The sequence below is a fragment of the Ambystoma mexicanum genome, chromosome 6q (assembly GCF_040938575.1).
Source record: "Ambystoma mexicanum isolate Mex_15411 chromosome 6q, UKY_AmexF1_1, whole genome shotgun sequence".
Taxonomy (NCBI): domain Eukaryota; kingdom Metazoa; phylum Chordata; class Amphibia; order Caudata; family Ambystomatidae; genus Ambystoma; species Ambystoma mexicanum.
In genome coordinates this window covers 1,687,202,959-1,687,224,800 of record NC_090937.1, presented here as the reverse complement: position 1 = coordinate 1,687,224,800, position 21,842 = coordinate 1,687,202,959, and the positions used below count along the sequence as shown (strand labels likewise).

Below are 21,842 nucleotides of genomic sequence, written 5' to 3'. Positions count from 1 at the left end.
ATATATATATATATATATATATATATATATATATATATATATATATATATATATATATATATATATATTTTGTTATATATATTAATTGTGTTTTATATGATTTATGTATTGCAAGTTGAATTGTAAATATGTATTTAGTTTCGTCTTTGTATACTGAAATGATTTTGTAAAGGTTATGTATAACCAACACAAATAAAGAAATATATATAAATATTGAGCTTTATTTTTTTATATGAAGAACTGTTTTAGAAGATAACATAGTATGTTGACATTCCTTTGTGGGGTGCCTGGGGACTGCACTGCACTTAAGAACCAGCCTGTATCACCTCCTGAGAGCTTCGGCCTTGGTCGCTCATACATAGTGAACAAAAAAGAAGGGGCTAGACATGTGATGTCATCAGTGATGTCATCAATGATATTTGTGATGTCATCTTTGATGTCCTGGGTGTTAGTCTTAGCAGTGCATGGTGGTGGCGCGAGTTATGGTTGCTTAGCTTACCATAACTGGCGAATTTCAAGGGTTTTTCGGTTTTACTTGGAACCATAACGTCACTTTAACAAAGTTTTTTTATTGAATTTCATAGGTGTTTATTAGCGCAACTTAACCATAATATCTACAATCATGTGACTTCATTGCACACATTCCGGAGAATGCCACATGATCATATACTGGTGCACAGCATGATGACGTGTTCGAGAACCCGTACGCACTTCACAATAAGATCTGTGCTTCGTAGACACTGTGCAATTACATTTTCTACTGATGTAGGAACTTGCAACTTCAACATTTCCCTTGCGCAGCTCCAATACCTAATCGTACTCAGCCATTTCCCAATCTAGTACACAGTACATACTTTTGGCAAAACTGCTATTTATCTTAAAATGACATCAGCTAAGGGCAGCCCTCCTCCCCAAGACACACCACCACCACTGCTGTAATCAAAGAGCATCAGAAACACTGCCCCCTACCTTATAAGTAACACACACGCAACAATTTCCCCTGTCCACCTGCCCCTCCATATTAGTGTTTGGTCCCTCTTCCCTCATTTCCCTCCCCACCTTTCGTTGTTAGCTCTCCTGGCAAAAAAAGCCATTCAAAAACAGAATAAATGTTCCTTTAGGAACCACCTTTCACAGGTAAAAAATAGAAGTAAAAAAAAAAATCGCATAGACTCCATCTACTTTATATTTCTCAGTAAACTACATAGACGCAATAAGATTTTCCAACATTTCCATTTGCATTTTGTGTTATGCTAATGGGAATATAGTGGCGTTCAACCTCCGTTCCAGGGACTGGAAAGGTGGATAATGGCCCAGCAGGCCAAGTTATCACCCAATGGAAGCGAGGGTGGATAACGATGTCTATGGACCATTATCCCCCCATTCCAGCCCCTTAAATGGGGGATGAAGGCCATTAGCAGCATAGGTTTCCAAAGTGGTAACCTGTGCTACTAAAAAACAGGATTTTTCGTCCTAGACCAGGACGCCAAGGCGTCCCGGTTTAGGAAGGAAAATCCTTTTCCAAGATGGCCACCAAGGAAAGGGAAGGCGATGGTTGCATACTGTGCCCCTCTTTGCTTTCCATGGCAGCCTGCAGAAGGGAAAAAGAACACCCTATGACCATGTTACCACGAACACATTTTTCTTTCCTTTCAAATGTATGCTAATTTTTAATAACGTTACCATCAAAGTCAGTCCCAGGTGCACATGGCCACTTTAATGGTATGTGTTGTCCCTTCTGGTCATGGGCAGTAGACACATTGGGCCTCATTCCGTGGTTGGTGCAAGTCATGGCGCTATTAGTGCCATGACTAGCACCAATACCGGTACCGCCACCGACTTGGTGGTATGGGGATTTACCGGTCTTTTCCGTCCTTTGCGGGACCGGTAAGTCCCCATTTGAAATGCCATTCCCCATTCCCATTTCAGCCCCCATAGGGCTCAATGGGAATGGGGAAGGCGCTAATAACGGTACCGCAAATTACGGTACCGTTATTAGCTCTGAAGTCCCTTTGCGGGTCCCGTCCATAACGCCTGGTAAAGGCAGGCATTAAGGATAAGGCCGCAAAGGGACCTCGGAATAGGGCGCACCGGGGATTACTGGCACCGGTCTCCTTACCGATGCCGGTAATCCCTTTGCGCCCACCTCGGAAAGAGGCCCATTGTCTGGATCATGACCTTATACCATGACCCCGACATTCTGGCCACTGCCCATGGCTACAGCCTACCCCTAAGTCGCCAAAGCTATAACGCTATTTTTTTTTTAACTACATTATGACATTTCTCAAATAAGAAAACACTTCCACATTTGCAAAACCATGATTTTCGATCCTTGCCAATGAGCCTTACGCAAATTTGTCAAACTGTCAAGTGACTGCACATACAACCGTCATATAAGCTGTGCACAAAATGTCAGCAAACTTTGTGAAATCATTTGAATGCAAGGCAGAAATATTCCACCCATCATCATCACCCCTGACCTCCCCAAACATTGTTTCATAAGCTTCACAAGTGCAATGTTAAGAAAATATAAATTGGCCGCAAGGGTTGGACCATGTATTTTTATACATACGTTGATCTATCGGAAACATTTCCAAATCACCTTCTCCAGCATGGGGTCTGGCATGGATTCAGATGCTCATTCCCCGTCGTCAGGCTGGGAATCCTCGGTAAAGAAAAAATCAGTATCGGTTTCGTTTCTGATCTGTCTTTCTTAGTAGTAACCAATCACTGGTCTCTGTGTCAAACTGCCCCCAGCCAATGACTGCCCTCTCCCTAAGCCCCTCCCCAAGCAGCATCCTCAGATTTTCACCGCACGTTCAAGTGTTGGGAGTCCTCGTGCTATAGCTCTCGAGCTTTTACTGCGTTTTGCGTTTTTTCAAAGAGTTTAATCTCATTTTTTCGGTCGATTCTCAAGCTCCACCGTTTCTACTTTGGATCAACGGGGACCCGTTTAGGATTTTTCTACGCCCCTCAAGGCCGAAGTTTTCGTCGGGTTACGCTTCTTGGAGGATTCCAGAATATTCTGAGGCCTACCTCGTGGATATGGCCCAGGACAAGGGAAGCTCGACACCCGGATCCAAGCTGTTTAGGAACTGCCCTGGATGCGGATTACAGAATGTGTTCAAGGAGGACGAGCATTCGAGATGTCTCTACTGTTAGGCAGAATCCTGTGCAGTTCCCTTGGGGAACACTGCAAAAAGATTAAAGGCATGGTCTAGTAAAAAATGTTATTTAAAAAATAGATAGGCAACATAAAAAAAAAAATACTAGCATTCTCTTTTTTAAAACTTCCTATGTAAAATTTTGAGCTATTCAAGCTCAAAATTCGCAAAAGCAAGCACATGGGTGCATCCATTTTGTGAAATGGATGCCCTCCTGTGCTGGCTTTTGCTTTTGCGGCACTAATGAAGGAAAAGCCAGCCAGCCAGCTGTAGTAAACAAAAGCTACCGCTGGGTGGCTTTCCCTTCATTAGTGCTGTACGCGGAGGACGGGGACCGGAGACCAGAGCAGGAAAGCTGCAGCTGAATCTCGGTAAGTGCTATTTATTTTTTTTAAAAAATAAGCACTAGCTGGGTTTTTTTTTCTAAATTTTCCGGGCTGGAGGAGCCCGGAAAACTTAGAAATAAAACCGCAGCTTTAAAAATGTATTTATGTTTGCGGTCGCTTTTGGAGCGACCGCAAACATAAATACAACGTTATTGTGTTGGAAAACGCTGCGGTTTTTCTTTCCAAGTTTCTCAGGCTCCTCCGGCTCGGAGGAGCCTGAGAAACTCGGAAAGAAAAACCGCAGCGTTTTCCAACACAACCGCGTTGTGTTTCTGCCTGAATCTGCTTTCCCGTTTGGGGCTCTCGGGCTCCGGATTCTGCTTTTATACAGAAAAACCTGCATTCATCAGCCTAGCTGTCAAGCACACATGCTAAGTGGTGAGCCGGGCGGCTCACCACTGGGCCAATCAGAGTAGAGTGCGACTTGGGTTGCTAAGGCAACCCAGTCCAGGGTGCCAATTCCTCCCTCCACCCTTACTGTGGAACCCAGACAGAGTGGCACCATTTGGAGGGCTTCTGTGGAGAAGCCCGCCAAAAAGTGGAACAAAGGGCTCGACCTTGGTCAGAGTTACAGAGACGGACACAAACACCATTTTAGAAAAGAGTTCTGGCAAAAAGACCCAACCAGTGATTTAATATTAAATAAATAAACCAGCGGTATCGTTAACATTGCACCAAAAAGTGGTGCGTTTAAAATCCATGGGACAATCCCATAGAGAATATTGCGGTGGAATATTTTGCGTGGTAACCACTGCCACCAGCCAGAAACTTGACGAGGGGGGACAGGACAGTGCCCCCTCGAAAACAGACCCAGGGTCAATCGAATGACCCCTTACCATTACTTCCACAATATGATGGTTTGTACTGGTTCTGTTCACAAATTTGGACTAGTAAAGCCAATGGTGACTTTACATGCCCTGGGAGACAGTAGTCAGTCCCAAGGTATGGAGTCTATGTTTGGGGGTCACTGTGACACCCCTGTGGTACTGCACTGAGGGTGCTGTGTCCACACATCAGAAAAACAGATGATACCCTATGGAGTAAAAAGGAACCCCATAGCCCATACGCACATAACAAGTCAAAGACATACCTCAAATCATGTCTAAGAGTGGGAGTAGAAGAGTCTCACTCTTAGAAGGAGAAAAAAACAAACCCCAAAAATCCAGCAAAGCTGCTGGGGGACTCACTAGATATTGGAAATTAGCCTTATAAGAGAATTCTCACTAACATCTACTGCCTTCACGAAGACAAAACGCACTTGGAGAAGGACTGTGCGTTTTGCAAGAATTTGTCGGAACGGACTATGAAGGATCGTCGGATCCGCCTCGCCAGCTGGCTGGAGAAGGGCCCGGCAGGTGAGAAGAAGAAGAAGTCCGAGCGGTCTTCTAAGTTCTGTGAGGGCGCCCCGGCGACGGGGGGTCCAACAGAAGGCAAAGCACTGCGAGTCTGCGGGCACCGGGAGCGCCGAAGGGTCGGGCTCCTCGGCTGCCAGGCATGGTGCACTTTCACCGACGGCATCAATCATGAGCCAACGCTCTGGCTCGGGGAAGAGAAAATCGGGGAACCCGGGTAAGCTTCTGGAAAGGCCCCGGTCGATCCCAAAGGAACCAGCCGAAGGGGAGCGAGGCGGTAACCCTGCCCCCAAGGTGAAGGCATCAAGCGCACCTAAGGTGGTGAAGGCCTTGATTCGAGGGAGTCGTGGTGGCCCTGGCGAAGCCTGTGGAGGCTACCCAGTGGAGGCAACCTCGGGGCCCAGAGTTTCCCTGCCTCCGCGGAGGGAATCCTCTTTTCAGCCCATCGATAAGACCCCTGTGAAAACCCTGGTGGAAAAAGAGGGGGGGCGGTGGCCGTTACGGACACGGATACAGCCTCAGAAGGGGAGCTGGTTGAAGTCGTGAAGGTTCTCAACAAGACGTATGAGGAGGTCCGGTCCCACGGGAGGAATCCCGACGAGGCGGACGAAGAGAGCGACGGTGGCACTGACGAGGCTTCCGTGGAGGAGGAGCAACCATTGCGCCCATCGCAGCTGGTGCCCTAGCCTCAGGACAACTTGGGGGCCATCTTGATGGCAATCCTGGCCTTATGCACGGAGATAAGGACGAGGTTGCCTCTACCCCCAACGTACGACCCAGCAGAACCGGGCCCGTCGGGAAGCCCTCCAAACAAGCAGAGGAGAGTTCATCCCCCTGCCCTTCCAGTCTTTGCGGCCCTCTCATCCTTCATCTCCTTGCCCTGATCCTAGGGATGACATGGGAATGACAGGGACGGATGACGACGGTGGTGACGACGGGATGGGCCTTCCATCACCAACCCCTCGGGCCTCCCCACCCGACGAAATTGGCACCTTCCACGCCATGATTGCCAGGGCATCCGAGCTTTTCCAGCTCTGCCCCGAAGAACAAAAGAAGGAAGGCTTCCTCTATCAATGGCGTGAGGCCAAGAGGAAGACAGTCCTCTCAGTGCCGTTGTTTGATGACATCTGGGACGAGGGACTTGCTCTCCTGAAGGACCCGTCCACGATGCCTGCTAAGAGGGATCGGTACGAGAAGAAGTACTGGGTCCTCAATTCCACCCCTTTGTGCCTTAGGGCACAGCCGACCCCGGATTTGGTCATCTCGGCGGTGGCCAAGAAGAAAGCGGTGGGGGCGATGGGTTCAGCTTCAACCTCCCCACCGGACGGCGAGGGAAAAAAAATGGACGCCATGGGACGACAAGTCATCTCATCTGCTGCGACGGCAATTAAGACAGCCAAAGCCCTGGCAATTGTGGCCCACTACAACAGGGAGTTGTGGTTCAAGATCGCTCCCTGCTGGACTTCCTCCCGGACAACAAGAGGGCAGAGGCCCTGGAGGTCCTGGAATCCTGGCAGGAAGGTGAGGTGGCGTCGGACCACGCCATAACGGTGGCCACAGACATTGCTGACACCGGGCTCTGCCAGTTGGGCAACAGTGTTTGCCTTCGACGGCAGGGGCGGCTCAAGTCAACGGATTTCCACCAGGACATGCAAACCAGAGTTCTGGACATGTCCTTCGACGGGAACAACCTGTTTGGAAAGACAGTGGATGAGTCACTTCAGGCCATCAAGACTGACACAGAGACGGCTTGGGCCTTACGAGTTTTGCAGCAACGACAGCCGCACTTTCGGAACTCTGGAGGCAAGCTTGCCTCCAAAGGATTCGGCGGTGGCTCCTCTGCGTACCGCCAGGCGGCCCGTTCCTCGTCGCAAGAGGCCTACAGAGGGTGCGGCAAGTCAGGAGGATCTCGTCGTCGCCAAAGAGGCCAGGGCAGCAAGGCCACCGCCAAGTAGGACCGAACCGGCTGTAGCGTCGGGCCCCCACCTGAGCACCCCGTTGGGAAGCCGGCTGGCGAAGTTCGTCAGCGTGTGGGAGTCCATCTCCACCGACCGTTGGCTGTTGGATGCCCTGGCCCACGGGCACACTCTCGAATTTCTGAAGAAGTGCTGTCAGGGAGAATTATCATTTCATGGCTAATTTCCCTTACCTAGTGAGTCCCTCACCAGCTTTGCTGGATCTCTGGAGTTGTTTCTTTCCACTTGGTAAGAGTGTGAGCTTTCCCCCACTCTTAGTGGTATTTTGCTATGTCTTTTTACCTGTTTTTGTGAATGTGGGCTCTGGAGTACACCATCTCAGTGGCCCCCTTTTTTTGCTTGTCACACAGCACCTTCAGTGCAGTGACACAGGGTTGTCGTTCAGACTCCCACCGACTCCATTTCTGAGGCGACTACTGTCCCCCAGAAAAGGGTAAAGTTACCATTAACTTTACTTAGTCGAATTTAACCACAGATCCAGTACACACCATCTTACATAGAGTGTTGGAAGGGTTAACTCTTAACTCTTTTTATCTTTACCTCCTAGAGCATTGTTTCACTCTTTTAACATTTAGACATGGCTGGTGGCAGTGGTATCTACCCTAAAATTCTAGCACGGTTATCTTATATAACCGTTGTAATATTGTAGGCAATTGTGTTAGCCTCAGACTTAAACCCGCTTGACCAAATCCTTTTTTGTCAGGCTCCGGTGCGGTTTATTCGCCATTTTTATTTGTTAAACACCTTCTTGTGTATTACTTTGCACGGCAAACTAGGTTTGCCTTTTTTGTTAACTGTCTTTTGGTGGGCTTCTGCCTAGAAGCCCTCCTCAAGGCGCCTGGTTGTCTAGGTGGGCTGAATGTGAGGGAGGGGTGTAGTCACCCCCTGCACAGGGTATCCTAGGAAACCCAGGTCACACTTTGTCATGATTGGCCAGGGTGGTTGTCCGGGCTGGACAACACCCCTGCTGGGTGATTGACAGCCAGGCTGTGTGAATGGGGGTTTTGCGCATAAAAGGCAGGTCTCTTTGTCTGGAAGTCAGAGAGTCGCCACTGGAACTACAAGGAACCGACGAGAAGTGGAGGAGAGGTCGACTGCTGCAACTACCCCGCCCCGGTGAAGCCCTACTGCAGTCCTGAACTATCTACCCTTCAACGACTTAAAGGAGATCCAGTCCGGAGTCTTCTTCCCTTGAGCCTGGTGGGGATAACCAGCTCATCTTCTTCAGCCAGAGGTCGCCTTCGTGCTCAAAATCGCAGCACACTGCTGTAGTGGTCCGGATAGCCACCTGAAGACCCTCTCCTATTTTTAAGCAGCACACCTTTTATTCATTGTCGCTGCTGCTGGCCTCATCCCTGTGTGTTGCGGAGCCCCTCGTCGTCCTTCTTCGTGCTGAAGCTGCAGGAAAGCGTGGGTCTGCGGGAAACCAACAGGAACAACTGCCGTGGCACCAGCTTCGTTCTTTGAGAAAGGTACTGTGTCCTGTTTGAGGAAGTTAGAGTGAAATCCCTATTTCTCTACTTTAAGGCTTGTCCTTACTTTTCCCTCCTTCTTATAACTTTTGCTTCTGAACATTGCTAATATGAAAGTAATCTGGGCACCGTTGAATCTTGAACTATCCGACTGTGTGCTCCTCTACAACAGGCACCCGGTGTCACTTGACTTTGGCTCCGGCCCTTTGACTCTTGAATACCTGTCTATATGTGTTCTTCGATTCTGTCTGCCTAACCAACATATTGCCTGTGATTTTTCTCACCACCTCTCTCTGGGTTTTTCGGGTGCTAAGTGTGTTTTTGCCCCGGTAGCATTTCTTGCCACGGATACGAGTTTATCTAGTAGACTGAACTGTCAAAAAGTGATCGCATTTTTTGTATTCCCGGTAACGTGTTCTGTTTCGTAACAACGGTCCATTCAAACACAGAGTACTTACCTCGAATAATACTGTACAAAGTGAATTGGTTAGTTGTAGTATATTTTACGTGTGGTTTATGAATTAATAGAAGTGTCGTGTTGATAACAAATGGTTTAAAAATAAATGTACTTATATTTTGTACCTAAAACCTTGAGTCAGTGTTTGCTCGAGTCACTGTAATTGTGGTCCCTTTGTGTAATCTCTGCTACTGCTCATATACTCTTCAGATAAGCCTGGCTGCTCCGCTACTGCTACCACTCTAACATAGTAGTACAGGCTTGTACCAAAGGTAAACCTTGTATTGCCACCTGTAGTCTTAATTGTGTGTAGTGGTCCCTAAGGGCACTGCACATGATTCTGCCTAACAAGTGTCCCCGCATTCCTCCCGTGGCCAGGAAGGAAAATCACGTCCCTCAACTGCTGTTAGAAGTAAGGGCGATGTTCAAGAAAGGAGCCATCAAGCTTGTCTCAAAGAGGTTCCGGGGCTCCGGAGTATACTCAAGATACTTCCTCGTCAGAAAGAAGACAGGCGGTTGGCGACCCATCCTCGACCTGCGTCGATTAAACAAATACATCAAGGCCCAGAAGTTCCGGATGGTGACCCTCCAGCACGTGCTAGGACAGCTGGAGGATGGCGACTTCCTATCGTGGCCGGACTTGGAGGCTGCTTACTTCCACATCCCCATTCTAAAAGGTCACCGAAAGTTTCTCAGATTCGTGGTCCAAGGGCGGCACTACCAATTCAAGGCCCTTCCATTCAGATTGAAGTCGGCGCCCAGGGTATTCACCAAGTGCCTAGCACCAGTGGCAGCGCGGCTACGCCTGCAGGGGATCCACATTTACCCCTACCTGGACGATTGGCTCATCCGAGCAAGGACAAGGGAATTCGCCGTCGAGCATACAGCGAAGACCGTCCAACTGCTCACGGATTGGGATTCTCCATCAACTTCCCCAAATCCCACCTAGTTCGGTCGCAGGTCGCACTGTTTCTGGGAGCCAAGCTCGATACAGTGGCACGATTGGGCTCGTCGTCGGAGGAAAGGACAAAGGCCATCCTGGGCAAGGTGTAGCGCCTGCTGGCCACCGACGTGGCCAGGGTAAGGCCCATCAAGTCCCTTCTCGGCATGATGTCCTTGTGCATCTTCCTGGTGCACCTATGCAGGCTGCAGATACGTCCTCTACAGGAGTTCCTCGACGCAGTTTCAAAGACACAATCCCGCTCATCATGGTCTTCCGCCAAGCAATTCGGTGGTGGGGTACCCACGCGCGGCTCGCGGCTGGCACAGACTTTCAGACCCCAGCACATCAGGAGACGGTGATGACGGATGCCTCCCTGGAGGGATGGGGAGCGCACACCGGAGACCTGCACGCGGGAGGCCTTTGGCTCCCAGAGGAGAGGTCACTCGACATCAACATCCTGGAGCTCTGAGCAGTGTTCTGTGACCTTGGGTCGTTTCTCCCATCCCTCAAGGGCAAGGTGGTGAGGATCTTCGGATCTTCACCAACAACACCACCACAATTTTCTACATCCGGAAGCAGGGAGGCACCATATCCCCAGCCCTGTCCAAGGAGGCCCAGGATCTGTGGCACTGGGCTGTCGCCCAGGGGATGTTTCTGGTGCCCTTCCATCTGGCAGGAATAAAGAACACCATCGCCTACTCACTCAGCAGGGAGGTGCGCTCGTGCCACGAGTGGGGACTGCGTCAGGATAAAGTGAATTGACTTTTCCAACGATGGGGCAAACCGGCGATGAACTCCAAGTGCTAGAGGTTCGCCAGCAGGTTTCCCCAGTGCTTTCTCGTTCCCCTGGGACAGCCTGTTCCTGTATGCATTCCCTCCATTGCTATTGCTGCTTCGACTCATCAACCAACTCAAGAGGTCCCGGTGCAGGATGATCGTATTCGCACCCACGTGGCCGAGACAGATCTGGTTTCCGGACCTACTTGTCAGCATCCTCCCCAGTCAAACTGTCGACGGACGCATATCTTCTCTCCAGAGAAGGAGGCGCTATCCTCCATCACGACCCGGAGTTGCTGAACTTGCAGGCCTGGCTCCTGCAGCACTAGAGTTTGGAGAGTACGATATCCCAGCGGACTGCAAGGTGGTGCTTGCAAAGGCCAGGGCGTCCTCCACTCTCAAGTGCTACGGACACAAGTGGAAGAGGTTCTCTGTCTGGTGCCGTGCACAGAAGATTAACCCTCTGCGAATTACGGCCCCTCAAGTGCTGCCGTACCTGCTGTCGCTGGCCAAGGCGGGGCTAGCTCATGCTTCCATCAAGATCCATCTAGCAGTGATTTCCCGATACACCAGCACTACAGGACGATCATCCCTGTGGTCTCATCGACTGGTTAAGGAATTTATGAAAGGACTGTTCCGATCATTCCCGCCGGTGAAGGCTCCGGCCCTGGCGTGGGAGATCAACTTGGTGCTGACCAGGCGCATGGGGCCGCCATTTGAGCCTCTGCACTCTGCACCGTTGAAGTTCCTGTCGTGGAAAACAGCGTTCCTTGTGGCCATCACCTCCGCACGACGGGTGGGAGAGATCCAGGCCCTATCCTGCAAGCCTCCATACTTGACTTTCCACGAGACGAGGGTGGTGCTGAGGACACATCCCTCCTTCATGTCCAAGGTGCCGTCAGACTTCCAACGAGCCCTTGGTGTTACCAGTTTTCTTAACGTCACCTTTGTCGCCGGCCGAGAGGACTTTGCACTCGCTGGATGTAGCTAGAGCGCTGAAGTTCTACGTGGACCGCACAAAGAGTTTTCGGAAGACAACACAGCTTTTTGTGAACTTTGGACCTGTGAACCAAGGGAAGACCCTATCGAAGGCTTCCATTTCCAGATGGCTTTCCGGCTGCATCATGCACTGTCACCGGTTGGCAAACCGACTGTTGCCCGGCCGTCCGAGAACCCATTCGACCAGAGCGATCGCTGCTACTACGGCGTTCTTGTCTGGTGTGCCCCTGCTGGACATCTGCAGGGCTGCTACATGGAGGTCGACGCACACCTTCACGAGATTCTACTGTGTCGATCGGGACTCCAGGGAGGAGATCAGGGTTGGCCAAGCAGTGCTGCGCAACCTGTTCGCCTGAAGGTGGGCTTGGTGAGGAGGTAAGAGTTGCTTAATGTTGAGTCTATGTAATGCTTAATGTTGACCCTTTTCCACCTCCCATGGTTGTGCATGTGTGTACTGCTATGTATTCTTATATTCATGAGCATGTGAATCCATGCCAGACCACATGCTGGAGAAGGAACAAGTTACTTACCTGCAACTGTTGTTCTCCAGCATGGGTCTGGCATGGATTCACATGCAAACCCTCCCTTCTACCCCTCTGCGGCTCTTCACTTGGTCATACTGCCACTTCACGTGCTACCAAATCTGAGGATGGCTGCCACGGGAGGTGCTTAGGGAGAGGGCAGTCATTGGCTGGGGGCAGTATGACCCAGAGACCAGTGATTGGTTACTACTAAGAAAGACAGATCAGAAACCAAACTGATACTGATTTTTTCTTTACCGAGGATTCCCAGCCTGACGATGGGGAATGAGTATGTGAATCCATGCCAGACCCATGCTGGAGGACAACAGTTACAGGTAAGTAACTTGTTCCTTACCTCATGTCGCCTCTTTTGGAAACATACGAAATCTGGCAGCAGGGCGCGCCCATCTTGTGCTATTCTCATCCATTGCTGCATCTGCCAAAGGTAAACTGCTGTGACGTCACTAAATCATTTGCTCCACCCCTGACCCTCACATAACCAACCCCAGTGATAGTCAACACCTTTCTCTGTGACGTTCCTCTTCAGCGTAGGCAAATGCGCCCATAATTACCTACGTGACGTGACGCAGAAACCGAAAAGCGACACACATCAACTAACAACATACCTTCTCAAAAATCGAAATATTAAAGCAGTCTTTAAAAGAAATCAATAACACTGTACAATTTGTAAATTACTTTTATTTCACAATGAGCTCTCCGAGGACATCCGACTATTTCCATATTCAATGAAATTGCAAATTTGTTTCTTCGCTCGTGGTCCAAAATGTTAATTGTGATGCACACGTTGTTCTTTTTGCATACACAAAGTGTTTGTTTTCAATAAAGCAACCGCTTGGGTCGCACAGTGAATTCTAGGGCGTCTACAACAACTTGGGCCTAAAGCACCATAAAAGATGTTATGTTACTCCTAATCGCTAGTGCAGCGTACGGGGATGGGCCCTGCACGATCGTCCCACAAAACAGTCAAGGTGAGCCAGCCGTTGCCGACGAGGTGCACATGGCGTATAAAAAATCCATCAGTTGGCATCTGGAATCCATGGAAATCGCAGTAAGGCAGCATGTAGCTATTTTGAAAACATAACAGAAAATAAGTATCAATACTCGACCTTTATCACAATAAATGTATTGATTTCTTAATTCGGCATAGAGTTTAAACTAACGATTAGCACACACATCAAACAATCTTGAACAAGACAAAAAGATTGTGGAAACTGATACACAATTGGATATGGTCATACAGGACATTTTAAAGAAATATTAGCGTTCAACCTGGGTGAATCTAGTGTTAGTCTACATACACCTACATTCTGTACTCCCCATAGCTACATAAAAAAGACAACCACACAGAAAGGTAGTATGTGAGGTACATTGCCAAAATAAATGTTCAGTTAATAATAAGTTAATGTTCGTTCCGGTGTACAGTCGACAAAAGCAAATTTACATGATATTCACTGTCTCCATTCTCTTCCCGTAACTCAGACCGTGATGCCCAATGCGCTCGCACCAAAGACTCTTGATGAACTGATTTTACATGCTCCTTACACACTTTTGGAATGCATAAGCTTATCAAATGTTCATTAGTACAAACCTCCTCTCACTGCATTTCTCACAAAATATTCCTTTTCTGTCAAGGTCAAAAAACAATTGACCTTTATAGTTTCTGGCCGATGCGTGGGCTTCCTTAGCTCGCAACCAAAAAATCAAAGCTGGTGACCTCCACTCAGAATCTAAATACATTCTCACTTTGCAACAAAATGCCTCAACGCATTCATGAGAAGTTGTAATCGCATACACGTGCAGTGCCGCTGTGTCCATGAAACACGAGGTGGCTGCGTCAGATGCCAAACTTTAGGGGGCGCCAGTCTGACTGCAACATTATTTGAAATACATTGTAACGCAGACACATTAGTCCTTCGCCTGTACTTTACGCTCATTATAACATCTCCAAATGTACAGTATATGGTTCTTCCACCAACAGCCGGTCAGGGGAAGGGACAGAGTCAGGGCTTCCCAGGACTTTGGGAAAACAAATGAACAGGTAATAGAAACCAAGAGGACACAGAGACCATCTTGTCTCCTATCAGGAATCAACTGATTCCTATGACAGGGCCTGGGTATCCCAAAAGAGCACCTGTCAATTTAGCACAGAGCTGCCACCAGCCCGTACCCTGCTATGTAGGCCACACACAGGTGCCCAAAAACATACACTAGGGCCACAGGGTTCCAGCTTCAGCAACTTCAGCTGCGTTGATGCTGAAAGGAATCATAAGATTGCTCAGGAGTACTGGAATGGGGTTAATGTGGTTATCAAGCCTTCTTGACAGAAACCTGTGCCCAGTATGCGTGGCTCCCTTTACCATTGGTTTGAGGTGCAAACTAGCCATGTTGGAGCTGAGTGGTGTGGGAGAGGATTCAGTCTATTTTTTCAAACCAAATATTGACGTCTGAGGATGGATTGGCGTTTGTGTTCTACCAGTTCTAAACGTCTTATGCAAATGTTGCCTTGCTGTACCAGAATAGTGGTATGTTTATGAGTGGAAAGGATGAGTTGGTTTCCTGGTTATGTGCAAGATTAATCAATAGTCCATCACAATGTGGTGAATCTGTGAGGTCCCAATCCACGTGTTTGAGGTGCTCTCTGTGTTTCACAGTGATTCCTACACCACCTTTATCTTTCTCATTGACTGAGCTTGAAGGTGTTGGGGATTTGAGAGCTAATAACTTTTAGCCATCCATTAGTCAGGTTTCCATTATAAAGCAGGTGCCCCTTCCAAATTCCACGGGAATCTCACAGATCTCTGCCCTGCATCGTGACATTGAGTGACAGCTGATCAGGCTGCTGTGTGTGCTTGCTCCTGTTTCTGGGTTTCTTCTGAGTGTCATTGGCTGCTCAGGCTGCAGTGTATCCTTGCTCCTGCTTCCGGGTCTCTTCTGAAAGTCATTGGCTGATCTGGCTGCAGTGTATCCTTGCTCCTGCTTCCGGGTCAATTCTGAGTGTCATTGGCTGCTCAGGCTGCAGTGTATCTTTGCTCCTGCTTCCGGGTCTCTTCTGAAAGTCATTGGCTGATCTGGCTGCAGTGTATCCTTGCTCCTGCTTCCGGGTCAATTCTGAGTGTCATTGGCTGATCAGGCTGCAGTGTGTCCTTGCTCCTGCTTCCGGGTCTCTTCTGAAAGTCATTGGCTGATCTGGCTGCAGTGTATCCTTGCTCCAGCTTCCGGGTCTCTTCTGAGTGTCATTGGCTGATCAGGCTGCAGTGTATCCTTGCTCCAGCTTCCGGGTCTCTTCTGAGTGTCATTGGTTGTTCACCGTTGTTCCTTTTTCTCAGGTCTGGCAGGAATGTGGGTTTCAAGCTTAGAGGAAATATGTTTTAATGAACTTCCTTACTTCTAACTAAAACATACAACAGTAATAGATTGTATGCAACAATTTCTAAGCATTCCATACAAAATAAACATCAATAGAAGACCAAGGTGAGAACTTTCAAAACGGTGCCTATTGCCTGCACCTGACCACTCTGATATCCTGTTTCAAGATATTCTCTTTCCAACATATCAGTCTTTCTCTGTTACTCGAAAGGATTTCAAAATGTTCCAAATCTTCTATAAGCGATCACTCTGATATACAGTGGGGGTCATTATGACCCTGGCGTTAAGGGTTTAACGGCACCGTAAAAGGTGTCAGCGCCATTAAGACCTTAACGCCTGATTAAGAGGTCCCTTTGCGGGACCCGACCTTAACGGCTGGTCTACACCAGCCGTTAAAGTAGGGACCCGCAAAGGGACCTTGGTGCTAAGTACGGTACCGCAATTTGTGGTACTGTACTTAGCGCCTTCCCCAGTCCCATTGAGCCCTATGGGGCGAAAATGGGAATGGGAATGGGGAAGGGCCATAGTTCAATGGGGAATTACCGCCCCGCCAACCTTGGAATGGGGTGGTAATTCCCCATTGAACCATGGCGGACCCGTTACAACACCGGCACCAACCATGGTGCTAATAGCGCCATGGTTTAGCGCCATTGTTGTAATGAGGGCCAGTATCTTTGTTCAACCTCGTAAGCATAGCCTTCGATTGTTCATACAGTTCAGAAGCACTCACAGGTTTATTGACAACACGTACTGCTCTGCCACAGTGTATCTTCTTTTCCTCTCGCTCATGCACCACGTTTCTTTACTCACAGAAACTCACTGGTCACTTTAGTTGATGCTGCAGCTCCTCTGCTCTCACGGCTTCTCACAAACGGAAGTAAGGGTCTCACCACCTGCCCCTCAGTCACTCATGGGCCGGCTCCGCTGCCCAGAGGAACACGCACTTGCAGAACCAGACGGTGTTAGGGAGAATTCTCCAAAATGGCTAATTTCCCTTACATACTGAGTCCCTCAGCAGCTTTGCTGGATTTCTAGGATTTATTTTTTTCACCTGCTAAGAGTGTGAGCTTTTTTTCCCCACTCTTAGATCTGTTTTGCTGTGTGTTGTACATTTTGTGCTCATGGACTATGGAGTCTCGATACTCCATAGACATCATCTTTTTACTGTGTGTCACACAGCACCTTTAGTGCAGTGGCACAGGGTTGTCTTTTTAGACTTCCCACTATTAAAGTCCATTTTCTGGGACTGACTACTGTCTCCCAGAACATGTAAAGTTGCCATTGACTTTACTAGTCTTTTTTTAAATTTACAGACCCAGTACAAACTATCTTCCATAGAGTACTGGAAGGGTTAATAGTTATCCTTTTTTGTCTGTTTCTCATGGAACATTATTTTGTTCCCCTTTCTCTAAGATTTGGCTGATGGCAGTGGTATCTATCATTTTTATTTTACAGCGGGCTATGAAAATAGCCTCAGTAATGTTAGAGGCTGTGGTGGTAGCCTCAAACTCTAAACCCGCTGGACCCCTTTTATTTTTATTCGGTTCAGCTGGGTTTATTCGCCATTTCTTTTTGTAAAGGTCATTCTCGTGTTTTACTCTGCGCGCCAAATCAGGTTTAGTTACTTTGTTTGCCATCCTTTGGCGGGCTTCTGCACAGAAGGCCTCCTTAGGCGCCTGAGTGTATGGGTGGACAGGATGTGAGGGAGGGGTTTGATGCCCCCTCCACAGGGTCTCCTTGGAGACCCAAGTCGCTCTCTAGTTTGTTTGGCTAGGTGACTGTACTGCCAGGACCCTGCTGTGTGATTGACAGCCAGGCTGTGTGAATGGGGGGAAAACTGCTTAAAAAGCAGGTCTCTGGGACTAGGAAGGCATAGTCGCCACTGGATCGAGAGAACCAACGAGAAGCTGAAGGAAGACGACTGCTGCAACTACTGGACACCCGATGAAGCCATGCTGCAGGTCCTAATTGCACGAAACTCCAAAGACAGAGAAGATCCACAAGGAGTCTTCTCCTCTTGAGCCTGGTGGGACCAACCAGCTCACAAAGTCCTTGGACCTCCTCTTCAGCCTGGTCGAATTTGCTGTGGTACAGGACACTGGATAACCAGTTACAGAGAGTCCCTTTGTGCTTTTAAGGAGCACACCTTTTATTCGCTGCTTTGCTCTGCTGCTGGCTTCTTCCCTGGGCAGCGCATGACCCTCCAGTCTTTTACCTTCTTGTCAGTCTGACAGTCGCTTCAGGAACCGTGAGCCGCCAGGAACCACCGCCTCAGCTACAGCATTCTTCTTCATCTAAGGTACTGTTCAAATCCGAACGTTCGTTCCGTCCGAACGCAGTGAAAGTGTTTTAAATCTTTCGCCTCTCCGAAGGCTTGTCCTTCTCTACTCTGTTGAATAACTTTTCCTCCAACCAACTTCGTTTTGAACTCTTTGCAAAGACTTAGCCGCAAACTACTCTGAACTGTGTGATCCTCTGCAAAGACTCTGAACCATTAACATTGGCCCAGGCCTATTGACTTGAATCCTAGTTGTTCTAGATTGCCCTGCCTATGACTTGTTGGTGGTGTTGATTTTGGATAACCTTGTCCTTTCCCTCCCTTTTTAAATTGCTGGAGTGCCATTTTGCTCACACTTTATTTTGAGCTTAACTTGTCCAGAATTGATTGGGTGTGGTGTAGTGTTTAAGATTATTATTTTCTGCTGCTTTATATTAGTGAACTGTTTTATAACTGATGGTGTAAATAAATGTATATTATTTTACTCAGAAACCTTGAGTCAGTGTTTGTTTGAACCATAGTAATTGCTGTCCTTTGTGTAACTTCTGATACTACTCACTTTACTCTTGAAATAAGTCTGACTGCTCAGTCATCGCTACCACTTTACTGTGTAGTACAGGCTTGTACCAAAGGTGAAATTGTACTTACACTTGTAGTCTTAATAATATGTTGTGTTCCTAAAGGGTACTGCATATGATTCTGCCTAACAGACGGGAAGAGCCAACACTACATATGGCTGGAAAAGTGATTGTATCCGGTCGCCTAAAACTGGTGTTTCCCCCCACACTAGATGTCAAGGTTTCTCGCATATACTGTTGTGAAGGCTGCCTCCACTAGACCCACATACACATATTTTAGAACTGACTGTCTGATGGACAGGTGGATGGTGTGTGGCTCGCGCATCCTGGGATGACCAACTATGCACATTATTTATACGTAATAAATCGTATCCTAGGATTTGATGCCATATGACTCACAAACAGCGTTGTTACATTTGGAATAGATGATGTCATAGGAGTTCTCTCCTAGCAGATCCTGGATCTGTGAGAATATGTTGAGCAGAGTCCACTAGAGATGGGTGCCCGGAATCTCCACAGTATATCAGTGACGATGTGTGTGATCAGTACATGGTGGCAATCAGTTCTTGGCTGTTACAATGATGGGGCCACATCCCCACTAGTTATTGGAGATGTGATGCAAGCCGTTCTGATGATACGATTGAGTGAGTACTTGGTCAGAGCGCTGAGGGTACAGTGTCCTGCTGAGGTTGGACCGAGGGTCGAATTGTTAGGATCCACAAAAAGAAGGGACCTTGAAAGCGTTCTAGGAAACAGACAATTATTAGAACCATTTACATATGCTCCCAAACAATACCGCCGAGGGTTACCCCTACTGAACACTAACCAGAGATCATTTTAACAGGGCAATGACGTTGTTACCTTTCTGGTCAATTAACTGCAGTACATAGAAATGAGGCATTTGGAAAAACAAGAAGGTTGGCAAATGGGACGATTTGTGTTTGTATTTTATTTATTTGTAATGCGCGCCAGGCCCAGGGGCATCCAGGCGCAAAGACTTGGTAGGCAAATTTACATATGTTCCATAGATTCCATAGCATATACACCCTATTTACATATATCCTACAACATGTACAAAAAGCAGTAGAGCACACAATGTAGTACAATAAAGGTACAGAAGTGATCACAGCAGGTGGTTATCAATAACGGTAGTTGTCAGTTTAGGGAAATCCCCCACACATTTTGCCTCATTGCCAAACATTTCATTCTATTGGTCTCCGGCACAAGGTTCTTCTTTTTGTCAATTCTGGGGAAAAATAATGTGTTTGGAGTTCATTTTAAATTCGATCTTTGAATGTAGTGCCATCGTGGGCTGTGCCATTCTCCCAGTGGGAAGGGATTAGTAGTGCCAGCATGGGCTGTGCCATTCTCCCTGTGGGAAGAGATTGGTAGTGCGAGCATGGGCTGTGCCATTCTCCCTGTGGGAGGAGATTGGTAGTGCCAGCATGGACTGTGCCATTTTCACCGAGGGAAGAGATTAGTAGTGCCAGCATGGGCTGTGCCATTCTCCCTGTGGGAAGAGATTGGTAGTGTCAGCATGGGCTGTGCCATTCTCCCTGTGGGAAGAGATTGGTAGTGCCAGCATGGGCTGTGCCATTCTCCCTGTGGGAGGAGATTGGTAGTGCCAGCATGGACTGTGCCATTTTCACCGAGGGAAGAGATTAGTAGTGCCAGCATGGGCTGTGCCATTCTCCGTGTGGGAAGAGATTGGTAGTGCCAGCATGGGCTGTGCCATTCTCCCTGTGGGAAGAGATTAGTAGTGCCAGCATGGGCTGTGCCCTTCTCCCTGTGGGAAGAGATTAGTAGTGCCAGCATGGGCTGTGCCATTCTCCCTGTGGGAAGAGATTGGTAGTGTCGGGATGGGCTGTGCCATTCTCCATGTGGGAAGAGATTGGTAGTGCCAGCATGGGCGGTGTCATTCTCCCTGTGGGAAGAGATTGGTAGAGAGAAGAGATTGGTAGTCCCAGCATGGGCTGTGCCATTCTCCCTGTGGGAAGAGATTGGTAGTGTCAGCATGGGCTGTGTCATTCTCCCTGTGGGAAGAGATTGGTAGTGCCATCATGGGCTCTGCCATTCTCCCTGAGGGAAGGGATTAGTAGTGCCAGCATGGGCTGTGCCATTCTCCCTGTGGGAGGAGATTGGTAGTACCAGCATGGACTGTGCCATTTTCGCCAAGGGAATAGATTAGTAGTGCCAGCATGGGCTGTGCCATTCTCCCTGTGGGAGGTGATTGGTAGTGCCAGCATGGACTGTGCCATTTTCACCGAGGGAATAGATTAGTAGTGCCAGCATGGGCTGTGCCATTCTCCCTGTGGGAAGAGATTGGTAGTGCCAGCATGGGCTGTGCCATTCTCCCTGTGGCAGGAGATTGGTAGTGCCATCATGGACTGTGCCATTTTCACTGAGGGGAGAGATTAGTAGTGCCAGCATGAGCTGTGCCATTTTCATTGAGGGAAGAGATTAGTAGTGCCAGCATGGGCTGTGCCATTCTCCCCGTGGGAAGAGATTGGTAGTGTCAGCGTGGGCTGTGCCACTATCACTGAGGGAAGAGATTGGTAGTGCCAGCATGGGCTGTGCCATTTTCACTGTGGGAAGGGATTAGTAGTGCCAGCATGGGCTGTGCCATTCTCCCTGTGGGAGGAGATTGGTAGTGCCAGCATGGACTGTGCCATTTTCACCGAGGGAATAGATTAGTAGTGCCAGCATGAGCTGTGCCATTTTCCCTGAGGGAAGAGGTTGGTAGTGCCAGCATGGGCTGTGCCATTCTCCCTGTGGGAGGAGATTGGTAGTGCCAGCATGGGCTGTGCCATTCTCCCTGTGGGAAGAGATTGGTAGTGTCAGGGTGGGCTGTGCCATTTTCACTGAGGAAAGAGATTGGTAGTGCCAGCATGGGCTGTGCCATTCTCCCTGTGGGAAGAGATTAGTAGTGCCAGCATGGACTGTGCCATTTTCATTGAGGGGAGAGATTCGTAGTGCCGGCATCGGCTGTGCCATTCTCCCCGTGGCAAGAGATTGGTAGTGTCAGCATGGGCTGTGCCACTATCACTGAGGGAAGAGATTAGTAGTGCCAGCATGGGATGTGCCCTTCTCCCTGTGGGAAGAGATTAGTAGTGCCAGCATGGCTATGCCATTCTCCCTGTGGGAAGAGATTGTTAGTGTCAGCATGGGCTGTGCCATTCTCCCTGTGGGAAGAGATTGGTAGTGCCAGCATGGGCGGTGTCATTCTCCATGTGGGAAGAGATTGTTAGAGGGAAGAGATTGGTAGTGCCAGCATGGGCTGTGCCATTCTCCCTGTGGGAAGAGATTGGTAGTGTCAGCATGGGCTGTGTCATTCTCCCTGCGGGAAGAGATTGGTAGTGTCAGCATGGGCTGTGCCATTCTCCCTGTGGGAAGAGATTGGTAGTGCCAGGGTGGGCTGTGCCATTTTCACTGAGGAAAGAGATTGGTAGTGCCAGCATGGGCTGTGCCATTCTCCCTGTGGGAAGAGATTAGTAGTGCCAGCATGTGCTGTGCCATTTTCATTGAGGGAAGAGATTAGTAGTGCCAGCATGG

General features: G+C 48.6%; 1 protein-coding gene across 1 annotated transcript in view; it reads left to right on the top strand.

Moving 5' to 3' along the window:
• Positions 1 to 21,842, top strand: part of LOC138515444 (zinc finger protein 585A-like) — a 726,273-nt gene that overhangs the window by 637,886 nt on the left and 66,545 nt on the right. The window lies entirely within an intron of this gene.